The 17,111-nt window shown below is 20.4% G+C and overlaps 1 long non-coding RNA gene across 1 annotated transcript in view; it reads left to right on the forward strand.

The window, feature by feature from the left end:
* Nucleotides 1–17,111, forward strand: part of LOC129606924 (uncharacterized) — a 65,007-nt gene that overhangs the window by 25,836 nt on the left and 22,060 nt on the right. Inside the window, exon 3 of the long non-coding RNA XR_008696784.1 lies at nucleotides 3,270–3,288. This is a non-coding gene — a long non-coding RNA (uncharacterized LOC129606924). The remainder of the gene's footprint in view (nucleotides 1–3,269; nucleotides 3,289–17,111) is intronic.

Consider the following 17,111-nt stretch of genomic DNA (forward strand, 5'->3'; position numbering starts at 1 on the left):
TTAATAATATTTTAAATATTTTTTTATATATTTATGCATGTTTATGTTTGTATGTATGAAAACAATTATTAAAAATATTATGATATATTTTAACGTGTATATAGTAGGATATAAGTAATTGTATGGTTGTTTATTTGTTATTGCACGAATATTTAATGGCAATAAGGCGAGTTAATTATAAGAAATCAATAAATTAAGAAAATTTGCAATGCTATACAATTTTCAAAAATCAAATTTATATTCTACTGATCATCACTTTTATATTTAAATAAGATAAATTCTTTGTATAAGTATAATATGAAAATAATTAAAATAATTTTTTTAAATATTATTGAAACTTGTTCAAAATTTTTGCTTTGATCTACGTAAATCATTCAAAGAAATCTTGTGTTCAAAGAAATTCTTTAAGAATATTTAAGTACAATATTTAACAGATATACATATATATATTAAGTTCCTTTCGCTTATAAGATATCGACATGATTGTACTTAATATTTAAAAATCACTTTAATATTAAAATTAATAATTAAATTAACAAGAATCGCATAATTATAGTCATATATGAAAACTATAAATATTTAATTAAAATCTTCTGATAGTTTAAATAATTTACATATTTCTTTTTACTTGCCGCTCTTTATTTTATAGTATCATAATCTAATAAATATAAGATATTGCAATCTTAATATGAGATAATGCTTGTTTCAGAAAATTAATGTACTTAATAAATTAATAATAAAATTGCATATATTTAGGAGAGCATTTTTCAATAAAACTACTATCAAAAATCAAATTGCCTTAAAATCTGAAGTTTTTTTAAAATTAAAAATTATATCTTGTTAAATTTTCTAGAATAATTCAATATCCAATAATAGCTTAAAGGTCAAATTTTCAGGAAATATTCTGTATGATTTTAATACAATCCTTTGCGTGATTTTTCGTTTAAGTAAATAAAATAATGCAGAAGAGTTTATTTTTATTGCCGCGTGACTTACGTGACATTTGTCGTTGTTTGTAATATAGCATAATTACACATTTTCACAAGGATCAGAAGATTTCATATTAAATACCAGACTTGGTTTCAAATTCAGATTCTCTTATGGAGTTATTTTCTTCGTATTTTAGTCTATTTGCTATGAAGACATTCTCTATCATAATATTTTCGACTCTTGCAATGTGATTTTCTTGTTGTTACTTTTATATTGATTAATTTATGTACTACAATAAAAAAATTTATTATTTCTTATAGCTTCATTAAATTTTGTTCTGTTTAAACTTACATTTTTGGTTTTTTCGACCTTGCCTGTCATTTGTTAAATACTTCTTGACAAAAACCGTCGCATCTCTACGCCACATATCACATTATAACGTCAACTGGAATATAACTGCAACATAATAAATGTTTCTCGGTAACTTCCAACAAGTATCATTACAATCGTTACTTGGAATATCAAATTCAAGTTGTAATGGCATTATTTGTCGCTCTACTTCTACAACTATTATGAGGTTCAATATTCAATAAATTCTATTTGATTTAAATTTTCCTATAAAATATGTAATAATATAAAACACAAAGTATATTTATTACAATAAAATAGTAGTAATTATTATCATAACTTTCAGTATAACAAAACAAGCATACAAAATGAAAATCGATTATTTATATTAAAAACAGAAGAAAAAATAAAGGCAAAACATTTTTGCCTTCACTTAAAAAACGACAACATTATACGAGCAATAACAAACTCAAAAAAAGAAAACAACAAACAAAAAACTATAAAAATTAAATATTTAACAAGGACTCGCTAAATACGCCTAAGAACTTCATATTTTTTTTTTAATAAATATAGTTTAAGTATAGATAGAAAAGTATTTGCATTTAAAAAAAAGTAAGTTTTTAAGTCTTTAAAGAAATTTTTATATAACTACATACATACATGTATAATATCCTTTATAAATGAGAAAGTAACTAATAAATTCTTAGTTGTTATAAAGTTTTATGATTAAAAATTTTTTTTAAGGAAAAAAAAGTAAAAAATTAAAGAAAAAAATGTCAGGGTCATTACAGGTTTTCTTTAGACTTTATGAGGAATTTTTTAATTTTTTTTTATATGCCCTCATTACATTTTAAAAGAATTTTATAAAAAAAAAGAAATTCTCTTTTTTTTAATTCCAGTCTTTTGTTTTTTATACTTTAATCACGCTAATTTGTAATCATATTGTACTCAATATGCATATTGCAATTTTATTATTTATTTTGTTTTTATATATTAAAATGTAATTTAAATTCTATATAGTAAATGGCTAAAAATTTTAATGATTTTAATAGGCATATAAAATTAAAATTTCAAACTAAAAATTGAAATTGAAAAGAATAAAACAATTTATACGAGTATAATACTGTAATTTAGTTATGATTGACGGCATGATGGATTTTTTTGGAGTCGGATTTCTTTTTACATTGTTTCTTTAAAGAAATTACTAAAAAGAAAAATTAAAGTATTCAAATTAATAATTAATTATGTATATTATTTGTATATTAAGAAATAAATCGAATTCAGAAAATAGAAAGTTGAAAATTTTCGGAGATCGTAGTATCCGAACATTAAAAATTAAAAGTAAAAGAGAAACAAATTCTACTCTAAAGTTTTTTTAAATTCAGATGATAGGAAAATATAAGTCTTTATTAGATAGAGGTTTCATAATTCATAAAAATAAATTTTAAATTAGTGATTATCAATTAGTTAGATTATTTCCTAAAAATACCTTCCGGGGAAAACACCTACGGAGCGTTCCGAATTCTTTTCTTTAGTATACCATTCAATGTTAATTGCAAACTTTCAATTATAGTAAAATCAAATCGCTTTAAAGATATATTCCGAATTAAAAAATTTCTAAAGAAAAAATTCTGTGGAGTCTTCGTCATTTTTCATATCGAGATAACAACCTAATTATCTTTTTGCTCTTCTAGAATCTTTTGAATAAAATATGAAATGTGCTCAGTAAGCTCATATTTTCCCATTTTAATTGGGTTCAATATTAATTGTATTTCATTACTTATTTTATACTTTTATAGTAATGAAATAAAATTAATATTGAAATGTATTATATATTATAATACATATTAAATAAAATCAATTAATTTACATATTATATTACATATACATTTATATATTATTAAATTTTGTGTAAGATTTTTTCAATTTATTCAATAAAATTAATAAAAAAAATTTTCCTATTTATTTTATATTATTATTTTCTATTTCAGTTAACTGCTCTGTTTAAAGGTATGTTGATTTATATTTAAATATATTTTACATATACATACTTTCAAAATATAGATTATATAATAATGATATACTAACATATAAAAGGTATGTAGGTACATACATTTATGTATATGCATCATATTAAATACTTTTAACCACATAAAAGTGTCGTAATTTTATTTTATTTTTGTTATTTTTTTTTATTATTATAAAAGTATTTTATCTGCAAACGAGTAATTTTAACTACATAAAATAAAAACAACAAAATATAATACTTAAAGGAGTTTACTTTATATCAAGGATTTAATATTGAAAATTTTCTTGAAAATACTTTTAACAGGATATATATATGTATGTATATATATTCCAAAAAAAGATAATTGACCTCTGGCCACAATATAAGAAAACTATAACTTTATTTTTACTAAAGTAGTAAAAATAAAATGAAAAGAATAGTAAGAAACAAAAAAACAAAATACAATTTCATTTTATCACATTCAATTGTACATTTCATCGTACAAATAAATATATTTTCTCCCATTTATATGAAAATTGTTAACAAGCACTTAAAAAATAAAAATTTTCTTGTATTTTCATTTTAAATGAAAATTTTCTTGTGAATATATATTGGTAATCTATATAAAATTTTTACTCATCTGTTATACATTTTATTGTAAAGTACAAGGATATACATTAATATAAATAAATGTAAATTTGTGACTCAATGGAAAAGTAGTATAAGTACGATTTATGCCAAAAATGATATAAGCTCATATTTGAATGCTTGTTTTAAAAATCCCTCTTTTTTTTGTCAACCAATTTACATATCTTTAGTTGAATAGGAAATATATTGTTTCTTGTAATTGAAATCATTTCACCATGATATTAAAATATTTGAAAGTCTTAAAGAGAAGGTGCCTACACTTTACTAAAATTACCGTAAATCTTTTATTTTGCATTAAGGCAACAAACTGATTTACAAACTAATTCAGAACTTAAACTTGTTTCCTTTACTTTTCCGTTTTACTACTGTTATATACAAATATAGAAATACATATATGATAAGTAAATTCATATATATATCATCCATATATGCATTCATAAATATTGTGGTTAAATTTGCATATTCATTTATAAATAATTGTATATATATATATATATCTTCCATATATATATATATATATATATATACATAAGGATATATATATATATACATATATATACATAAGGATATATATAGTAATATATATATATATATGGATATATATATTACTATATACTTAATATAATTATATACATTTATTAGTTATTCTCCATTTTCTTTCCTCAATACTTATATAATATATAAATATATATATATATATATATATATATATATATATATATATATTATATATATATATATATATATATATATATATATATATATATATATATATATATATATATATATATATATATATATATATCTCCGCTTACATATAGTGTACATTTGTTGATAAGCATATCCTAAAACTAAAATGTCATTATTTTAATCAATTTGTTTTTGATGTTATTCAAACTAAATATATACTTACATATTATATTATACACTATGTCGTCCACCTATTATTTATATTTGTGGTTAATATGTATATATATTTAACACATAACTGTATATACCATATAATACGATTATACTACTGACAATCATGAAGTCCAATATATCTGACCACTATTCATCATTATAGGTAAGTCAATTTAACTCATTGAAAATAACGAAGTACCTATAAAAGAAAATAATAATATAGAAAATAAAAATATCAATAAAAATACAAAAAAAAAATCAAAATAAGAAAAAGAAAAAAAAACGACAACATAATTTAATTATCAGTTTCTTAACTTTATAACAGTATTTTCACTTTATATAACACCTAGTAAAATGTAATAGAATAAAAAAAAATATTATGTTACATACAATACATAATAATACTACTTGAATAATATATTTTATAAATATATGTGTTGTTATATATACATATACAAATATATATTAAAACAATATTAATGAAAAGGAACAACAAAATAATAATAATAGGAAAAAAATAGAAAATGGTTAACCATAACTAAACAATAATCATTTGAAAATGAAAATAGTAATTTATTTTTCCTTTCTTTTAATATATAAATATATATATATATATATATATATATATATATATATATATATATATATATATGTATATATGTATATACCATACATAATAATAATAACAATAATAATTTATTGTAATATAAAGAATGATATTATGTCCTTTAATATTAAAGGATACAAAAATTTTATATTCACAAATATGCATACATAAAAAGTTTATTAATTATTGAATAATTATTTTAGATTTTCGTTCACAATATATTATATAAATTTTAGTAGGTACATATTTTTAAATCACATAATATATTTAGAATATAATAGATATTATTGTATATTATTATACTTGGAATTGTTATATATGTATGTACGAAAAGGCTATTCACTTATATTGTGTTCTTATTATTTATCTAATAAAATAATGATTTTGATTTAATTATTTGCACATACACTAGTTTTATACGAAAGTATATGAACGGAAATTATATAATTGTAACATATATAGCAAAAATTAAAGAAAATTATATGAGTTTATTACATGTAAATAATAGAGTATAATATGTAAATTAGAAAATTTTAATTATAAATGTAGATTTTATTATAATTATTATACAAAATATAATAACAAAAATTAATTATTCTTGAAATACATACTAAAAATGCTAATTTTAATTATAATTATTTCAAATTTCTGAAATAATATATATTATATAACATTAATTTACATTGCCTACAAACGTACTATATTAGATAAATGATATTGTTTTAAAAATAAATCAAATAATATTGTAATTTAAAAGGAACCTCGAAAAATATAATACTATAATGATTTAACTGCAAGAATTGTATGAGAGAACGAAAAAAAAAATGATTTTATTCAAAAACTTCACAATACGAGTACTTATCACTTTCTTCAATAACGAGCTAAAAAATTTAATATTTTCTAATAATTATTTTCGAAATTACTATTGTCAATTAAAATATAATAAAACATAATGTGGGGATAATAAAAAATTTGTAAAAATATAAATCTATTATACCAATTTTTTAAATATTTACAAGTGACTTTTTCTATAATACGCCTTATACAATTATATGAACAAAATAGAACTAGAGACTTAAATCTATATTTAAAAATAAATATAAAAAAAAAAATTATTTTTAATTCTTACTAAATTAATTACTAAAACTTCTATATTATTATATATATTATATGATTTTAACAAACTATTTTACGTTCTTATTCTATTATTCTTACTTAATAAAAATAATTAAAGAAAAATATATTGAGCAATAATAATGTGATAAATGATTAACAATTAAAATATAAAAACAAAAGAATTTAATAAAAAATTAATAGTATGAATTAAAAGTTAAATATCACTTAACATAGTAAATGTTTTATTTATTTAATTATTCTATATATAAGTCGTATAACTTATAATAATATTATAACTTTGGATTTTTCAATTAAAATTTCAATTATCCCTATAATTAACAAAGATTATCAATATTGCATGTTTTAACTTTATTTTTTCCTATATTTTTTTCTTATATGGTTTTTATACTACATTTTTTTTTTTCAATCTAATAAAATCGTATTAATTTAAAGAAATATAGCTAAATAAAAATAATAATAATAAAAAATAATAACAGTAATAGTAATATAAAAATGTAAGTATGTATAAAGAAAAATTTTTCAACAACAGAACATTTTAACAAAATAATAATTAGAATTAGGAAGCAAAGCCATGTGCCACTTGAATGTCCGGTTTAATCTTATCTAACATTGTTTTTCCGTCACGCAATCTTACGTCCACTCTTATGGAATTTTTTTCCATTTCTATACTTTTTATTGTATTTTATTTTAATATCATTTTCTCAATTTTTTTTCCCATATATTTTATTTAATTTTTTATTTTATTTATTATTTTTCCTACTGGTTTTCATTTTTTCTTTTAATATAGTAATATAGTGGTTAAAATTTATGTTGAAATGGTCTTATTTTTTTTTCTTATTTTTAATATTATTTTTCTATTCTTAATTCTGTTATGATTTCTTAGTTTATATTTTAATATAAAATTTTTATTTTTAAATACATAACATACATAACATTTATACAATAATATATTATAATATGTGTACATATATGTAAGTGGTATATAATTGGAATGGTGCAATTTTTTTATGGTTTTTAAATTGATAGAAAAGAAGTGATAAAATAAAAATAGGAATTAAATTTGTACAAACAGGTTGTCAACAACAAAGCACAAAAATTTTCTTTTTAAAAATAGAATCAAAATAAATAAAAATTCTTTATAATTTTTTTTGTTTTGCCTTTGCTTTCTTTGTATATATTAAAGGATATTGTGCAAGGATATGTACATAACATGGTATATTTATTAAAAAATAAAGAATAAATATAAAAAAAAGGATAATAATTTGATATAATTTTGTGGATAAAATAAAATTGAGAATATTTTTTTTTTCTTTTATCAGTTTAAATTCTTATAGTCCATATATGTATACAAATTTGACATAAAAAATTTAAAAAATATCCTTTGATATTGTACACATCCTGTTTATGTACTTAACTAACATAAATATGATTTTAAAATACATAATTTTTTTTTTGGTAGCATACTTATTTGTTTAATTTATTTAATAATGGAATTGAAAATTTATAAACTGCTTAAATTTATTTGATTCACCTAAATACCTCCTTTGGCATTATTTTTTTTTTGAAAGTTATGGTAATAAAAAAAAGTTATGGTAATAAATTATTTATATATGAACGACAAAACTAGTAGGTACTTTAAAGTGAAAAATATTTGAAAGGTGAATAAAACTAATAACTAAAATTTAGCCTACTAATAATGCAAATACTTAACCCTCTCCTCCTCGTTTATGGTTAGTAAAGTAATTTACAAACCATTGAAATTGCATATTAACTGGTGACACTAAACAACATATTATTGCAACAGCAAAAATGTATTTAATTCCATTAAATTTCCCATTCAAAATTCTAACCCTTATTAGAATGTTTTTATAATTATTATCGAAATCAAGTCCAGTGAGGTCCCAGTGAGGATGTCTATGTGAACAATCTAAAAAAAAAAATAATTTTTGAAAGATAAGAAGATTTTGTTTTTTTGTTATTCACGTGATCACTTTTGAATTTAATATTTAAAGTTGACGTAAGCTTCACAATTGAAGTTAAAATATTTTTCCGAAAGAATGCCAACTTCTTCGAATCTTATAGCTGATCTTCAAGAAATTTCGTCAATATTCGATTGACATTATTATTTAGGTATATGTAACATCAAAAAATCCTCTTCTAATCATTCATTAATCATTAGAAGTTTCGTTCGCATATAAAACTATTCATTTAGATTCGGTTAAGCTTTATTTAATTTTGGAAATCCATCCACAAAATTTTCTTCTTATAATGTTATGTCACTCAAAATTTTGTTTTAATGCTCGCAACGGTAATACTTTCAAACTTCCAGCTTTTTATTAAGTAGTACAACTTTGAATTTTAAAATTTGATAGATGGATTCGAAAATGTACAAAATGTACCTACAAAAGATAAGAAAACAAAGCTTTATAACAAACATTTATTTTTCAAATGTAGGTATATATGTAGCTGTATAGGTACGTTATAGTTTTTGTGTATAGTCAAATTTATAAATCTATTAATTTATCTTTCGCAAAAATGTTAGACACATTACTAACAAGATCTAGAGATCAAATTAGCTAAATACATGTCTAATAAGACGTAATTTAATGTACGTAACTACATACATACATCAAATCAATTGATATATTCAGTTTATATACATTTGTACATATGTATGCACATACATACATATTATGTCAACATTACTGTAAAATCATACTTTTATAATGTGTAGGCAATTAATTTTAAACCTTAAAACTGTTGTAACTACAATGCAATAACTTTTACCCTTAAAATAATGTAATGTAAGATGTAAAATGCAAAAATAAAAAAATATTAAATAACAACCATAATATGAGTATTAAAAAATTACAAAAGATGAACATATTAAAATCAATGTATGTACACACGTATACCTTAAACACCAGAAATCTTGTTGAACCGGTCTCTTCGAATGCAATTTTTATTATAGCTTTGCAATATATATATATATATATATACATATGTATGTACATGAAACGCAAAATAAACTACTTTTTACAAGTTTTTTTCCAATCATTTTTTAAATCTGCGGCATATTTATATGTATAGGTTTATAATTTATATGTATGAAAATATCAGCTTTCAAAATGCTCACTCAACTTTATACTCAACAGTACTTACTATTTTGTTATTGTTTGCAAACTTTGAGATGCCGGTATACATACCTATGTAAAAATATTCATTACAATTATTGTTTTTACATTAGAAACAGTGATGGCACTTTTTTCCAGGAAATTATGCTAGATTAGGGGAAAAAAAGCCATTTCATGCCAAATGTTAAAAACATGGTAGGGCATATGTACTTGATCTAAAAAATGAATATTATGTAAATAAATTAAACCATCTTGAATAAATTAATTAAACCATTTTAGCCTTAATATTAAAAATAATGAATTGACAAAATTCGAATCGGTGGTTAATTAAAACCGATCTGGCACATTCCATACTATGACCGGATTAAAAAATATCGTCGCCCAAAAAACGTAAATATATATAATATATACCATAATTATTAGTGCAGCATACGAAATTATTTCGTTTCTCATGTTTCTCAATGATTTTAAAAACTGCTATTATGCTAAAAATGCAATATGCATAATTTTCAAAAACCAAATATTCATTATGCCAAATTTGACATTTAAAATCCAAATATCCGAACACAGATCAGAAATAAAATGTCATATATTTTTGTATAACAAAAATGCAAGTATATATATATATTCATACATACATATAGATTCGTGTATATTTCATAATAAAACTTCGGTGTGAATAGCCGATGAGAAAAACAAAAAAGCAGAAACTTGAAAAATTGAAAAAAAAAACTCATGCATATTTTGTGAATCGAAACTTTTTTTTTTTGCTAGGTAACTTTTATTTGAAAACTTTAATTTTTAGCTAAATTTTTTATTTTAAAATTAACGCACTATGAAGTTTTATTGAGTGTTGCTTTAGGTAGTCAATTGGAAACCAAAACCAAAAAAAAATTTTTTTTGTTATATATTATACATTAAAAGTATTTAACCAGAAAATAATTTATTCACTTTGGTTTTGTGAAGAGGTACTTTGTACATTTAAAGGTGTAAAAATTTATTTTTGTATGAATAACAATAGCCCACTTTTAATTTGTAAAATATTTTTATAGCCTGCATCAAGAACATATAAATCTAAAAAAATATTATGTACCTAGTTCTCTAAAATTCTGGAATGAACGTATTTATACTTGCTTTTCCTAATAAAATCCAATGTCAATCTGGTTGATATAATTTTAATTGCAGAGAATATGTAATACTTCGCATAAAGGTAATTACTTTGTTACTCTAAATATTCCAAAATAATTTTACGTCAATTAAGTAATATTACGGTATAAGTTCAAATTATATAGCAAACTCTAAAATAGAAACTGTTTTATATAATACTGTCTTTATAATATTTCAGTTCTTTTTGTTTACATAAAATATAATTACATCTATAATTATTTGTAAATATGTATAATAATTACATTATATGTATTATACATAATAACATGTCCATATTATTGTTTTAATAACCTAGCAAATAATTGAAATCACAAAAGCAAAAATATTTAGAATGCTGTTATAAATAAAACATTAAATATCTAGTTATTTTATTACAATTTGGTTTTTATTGTGCATTTTGAATGAGAAACAGTGTTGAATACTTTCTTTAATAAATTATTTATTAAGAAAGAATAAATTAATTAAATAGCATAAAAAAAAATTATTCAAAATAAATTTTGGATGTTTCCAAAATAATTGTTTTTATAATTTTTAACAATACTAATTTAATAAAACAGGTCTTGATGTTTTTGTTACGTCAAGATATAAACTGAATGCTGCGACTTGCACATGTATGTCAGGCAGTAATTAAAGATAATTAAAATCTTTTAGTAGAAAAATGAGAAAAAAATCAAATTTTACTTTCGGATGCTCAAGAATCAAGTCAAATTTATATTTATCTTCCCAAAAATTTTCTAATATATATGGCAACAATATTACGAAATCATATGAAATGATATTTCAAAAAGAAAAAAAAACTTCTCTGAATTTTTATACGGTATTAATGGATTATATATACATTTATTGTTTTAAATATGTATGTGCATAAATGTTCGTATATAATGATCAACATGATAATAATAATAAATAATAATAATGTACAGTAAAACTTGACTAAGGCGAAATGTCTCGGAACCAAAAAAGTTCTGTCTAGTACAAGTTGCCATCCAAAATTATGCAGACACATACGAAATTACATATGAATAAAATATACATATAATGTATTGGCATAGATTGATTTATATATAAATTTCTTCAGAGAAATTAGTTGTGAGTCGTATGGTTCTGGAATCTCATAAAAAAAATGTACGGATTATTTCAATCTTACAGTTGGCAAAAAATCCAAAAACAAAAATTCTCTCTTAGGCTGGAGACATAAGTCGAAATTGTATTAAAATGTGACGTTTCCGTTTTAGATAGGTTACATTCTATTATTATAGCAAGGTAATTTTGACATGTATATTTTTTTTCAAATGTTTAAATGTTTCGTTATAGACAGGTTTCCAGTTTTTTAAGATTCCGTCTTAAACAGGTTTTACTGTAATAACAATGATATTGATGATCATTTTATTCGTGCTCACATTTGTATAACATTAAAGTATATTGAATTGAATTGAAAATGGAATGTGGAATAGAATGGAATGAAATGGAAATTGTCAACAAAATTTATTTATATTTTGCTTTCAAGTTTCAGTTGTTGATTAACAGTTGAAAACGTGAAATGTTTTATAAATTATTAAATGATTGATTAAGCATAGCGAAAGCGTAAAGAGAATTTTTCTATTTTTTAATTTTATACAAAACTTGCACTTTCATTTTGCTTAGCGTGCCGCGTGCGTTTTCTATTTTTAAAACTATTTGTGCATTTTATATTTTATAAACAAATTGGCTTTCGTTTTTTTGGAACAGTAGACGGTAATTTTTTTTATTCATTGATTATTGAAGTGAGGTTTGTAATTTTGTATAAATTCATTTAAAAATTATTATTAAATATAATTAAATTAGTGTCAACTCCAGTTAAAACAATTATTATTACATGATTTTAATTATATTAAAATACAAAGTCTAAAAATAATATAATATATAAAAATTATAATGTTATGCACAATAATTCTACAGTAAATTAAAAAACACAGCATAAGTAAAACAAAAAAAAAAATTATAAATAAAAATTTTAGATTAAATTATTTGATTAATATAATTTAAATAAATAATAATAAAAAAACAAAACCGGTAAATAATTTTGTCTTGCTTTTCTCTTTATAAAATTAAGGTTAAGTGTACCTAAATAATTAGATGAGATTAGTAAAGAGCGATCATTTAACTTTATAAAATTTTATTTTTCTCTAAAATTTTAAAAATCCCATAAATTCAATAAAATACAATATTAAGTGTGATGGAAGAAATTTAAAAAATTTTGCCAGACTGATTTTTAAAAAAAAATGTCTATTACCGTGACAGTAAATTATACCCAATTAAATTTGTGTGAATGTGATAATAAAAGCTGAGAGCTTAAAGAATAAAATAATTGCATTGTCATTCAAAGAATTGGGTAAATTATTATTATTGTCTATGGATTAATATTCAATTTACATTAAATAATTATAGGTTAAATTGATTTTATATAACCAAATCATGTTGTAAAATGCTATAATAATAAAATGTAAAATAAAATTGAAATTTTATTGTAAGCAATATAAAAACATTAATATTTTTTGCCATATGAATTCCATGAAGAATGTTATACTGTTATAAAATTATTTTACATGCATAACAACAATTTGTAATATTATGATAGTAATTATTTGTGCTGGTCTTGAATTTTATATGAAAAATAAATAAAAAAAAATAATGATTCACATGAATAGTCAGTCAGCCAACGAAGTATATTGTTAGGGGGAGTTGTACAAAATGTTAATTATTGTTTGATAATTTAAAATTTGTTTAAATGAATAGTTAAAATAAATTAAATACCTACATAATTAAAATAGTGAAAGCTCGTTTATATAAATTATACATAATTGGCTTCTTATCTACTTCTCGTATTTATAACACTTTTTGTAATTTATTTGGTATAAGTAGGTTATATACGAGCATATTAATGGTAGAATGTAGTTCCTATAGTTCGGAACTTAAAACCTCTCTCTGTGGTTAATTCAAGGTTAAACATAAAAAAATATTGTGATTTTATTGAAATTGTTTATCTAAAGAAAATATTATTGTTATTATTTTAAATTTAATAAATAATTTTTAAAGTTTTGTATTTGAAAAACAAAAAAATATGTAAAATTTTTCGTTTTTTTTTGTCGACTACAAAATTATAATATAGTTGAGTAAATTTTAGTTTTTTATTTAAAGTAATTGGATATATTAGCAAATATTGACATACATATATAGGTACATCGGTAAATCCATACATCTCTTATTTACTTCTATAACTACATAGGTATATACATACAAAAACTTAAATATATGCTTTAACAAATGAATATAATTTTATTTTTATAATTTTAACTGTTTCAACATTTTTGTAAAAATTAATAAGTGCTATAAACAAAAATTATTTAATTTATCTATTGTTAATTGGAAAAAAAAACAAGTGAAATACGGTAGATAATGAGAAATAATCGAATGTAATTTTTAATTGTAACCACAAAAACAGAATTTTATTAATGGTTATAAAAAAAAATAAGTATATTTTACACAATTTATTAATTTGAATTTAGGAAATACCACAAATACATGAGTACTAATATTAAATTATAATTACCTTCATTTTATAAATTTTTATTAAACAGAATCAAAAGTTTTGTGCAATGAATTTGTAGAACGTGTTTTTATACTTATAAAAATAAAAATACATAATTATATGGTTATATGTATGTATGGCTGTAGACATATTATATGTATATAAAGTAAAATTTCTGAAACAAATGTGTTCAGAAATAAAAAATTTTGGGCAACGTAAGTATATAGATTATCTTATTTTACATAACTGGATAGTACTTCAACTTCAATTAATTTTGATTATTAAAACAATTGTGCTTTCTTTACAATTGTGACGGCGATTTTGAGGGTTTTTTTTATATATTTGTGTATGTATAAATAGGTTTATAGCAATTTGCCAATATTGTTAAGATAAATAAAATATTATATTAATTAAAATGTCTGTTAAATGAAATTTTTTATGAAATATTTAAAAATATCTTCAATAAGCACCTAATTGATGGTGTCTAGAGATAGTATACAATACTCTTGAAGCTTTGTATCAAGAAAATAATTTTCATATTAATTTTACTAATTAATAAATAAAATTAAAAAAAAAAAACAGGTTTGTTAAGCTCATCAATAAAAAACTCATTTGTATTATTGCTAAAATAAGTTCTACAGCTCTATAAGGCGTTCAACTTTTATTATTGGTAAAATATATAAAATATTTGTTTTAAATATGAAATTCAATTAAATTGAGCTAATGTTAATTTATTTTTTTTTACAAAATATCTTTTATATAATTTGTTATTTATATAACAGCTTAAATTAAATTTAACAAATTTAGGTTTTAATTTTACAAAACTGTCAATTATTTTATAACAATACTTTAAACCGTCTCCGAATGTTTAAAATCTCTTTGTGTTGTAATAATGAATTAATTTAAAATAAAATGAAATAAGTTCATCGAATCATTTTGAAAATTTAATATGTATGTAATTATAATTATTTGTGATATCGTTAATTATTTAATTATAACAGAATTTTTTGAAAATATAAATTATATTGCATTGTGAATCAATTTAAATTCCAGCAATATAATTTGCTTTTCTTTGTGTTATATCTTATTTCATAGGCTTTTCAATATTATAATTAATTTTCTTATATTAGGTATGGGGGTAGATAAGACATATGGTTTACCAAATAATTGGAATTTTTTTATTAAACACAAACAAATTGTTTATTTAATTATCTTAAATTTTAATAATAATTATTTATACCTATTTTTATTAACATTAGTCAAAAAAAAGCAAGTAAATAAGCATACAAATGTATTTGAGTTATTGACGTAGAATTCTAGTTGAATTTTTGTAGACCACAAATTTATTTATTTACTTTTAAAAAAATTTCAATATTGTTTTCGTTGAAATTTTATGACTGTGAGAATAATTTTATATTGTTATTTTTAAAAGTTAAAATGTGATTAAATATCGAATTCTTATAACAAATATATGCATGGTATATATAAGTATATATGAATAGAAAAATACTCGACTCATTTCTATAAAAAAAAATTTTATTTTTTGTTAAAGATAACTTGAATTTAATATTCATTGTACTATATACACGAGATTAAAAATAAGTATTATACAAGTATATCGAATATTAAGTGAAGAAATATACAATTACATTTTATTGACTAATATGGAATTTTACAAACGTAATAAGATGAGCGTTACCTTGCCCTTTTCAATAAAAATCTTAAGTCTATTTTGTATGAGACTATAAATTTTTATATATTGTCCCATCTAAATGTATATACATTTAAGAACCGTGAGTGATTTGATTTTAGCCGGTATCTAGAAATGAGTCATAATTGTACATATGTTATAAGAAATTTGCGGTCGTATTCAAAATTACTTATAGCAAAAACAATTCTTTTAAACTAAAACACCAAATTTTTTTTTATCAAAATTATTAAATAAGTACCTAGAGAAATTAATAACTTGTAAATCAAAAACTTATCAATCACAATTTGAATAAGTAATTATAATTGTAATAAGTAATTATAATTTTATTTTAAGTAAAAACCTTGAACTTTACTTGAATTTAAGTAATTTAAATAAAGCTTTTTATTAAGTAAAAATAAAATTTATTTTTATAAAATACATATGTATAATAAAACTGGTTTTTAGATACCTATATAAAAGGAAGCACACACCTTAGTATAATTATATTTTGAATCTTTTAATTTTTAATTAATTATAGAAGAATAAAAAAAAATTCTAATCAGGCATGTAATAATGATTCTTTTGTTTTTATCAATAAGATTAGTATAATTATATGTAAATACAACAAAATTTTATAATTATGTATATTATAAAATATAATGGTTATAACTGTTATACAATGTGATAAAGATTTATAGATCCGGAAACATGAGAATTTATTCTAGTTATTTAAATATAAAAATTAATTAACATACAATAATCGAATACTTATTTAAATTTATTTTTATAACAATATACCTATAAGGTACTTACATATTTTAATTACTTTTTACATATATTACAATTAGATGTAGAAATTAATTATGAGTAAATTAATGAATTATATTGCAATATTGCAGACGCTACTTATTTACTAAGATAAAATGTATAAATACAAAAAAAAATCATAATAAGCAGACGTTCTAAAATAT

Source organism: Condylostylus longicornis, unplaced genomic scaffold (genome assembly GCF_029603195.1).
Source record: "Condylostylus longicornis isolate FDR11 unplaced genomic scaffold, ASM2960319v2 ptg000022l, whole genome shotgun sequence".
NCBI classification, from domain to species: Eukaryota; Metazoa; Arthropoda; class Insecta; order Diptera; family Dolichopodidae; genus Condylostylus; species Condylostylus longicornis.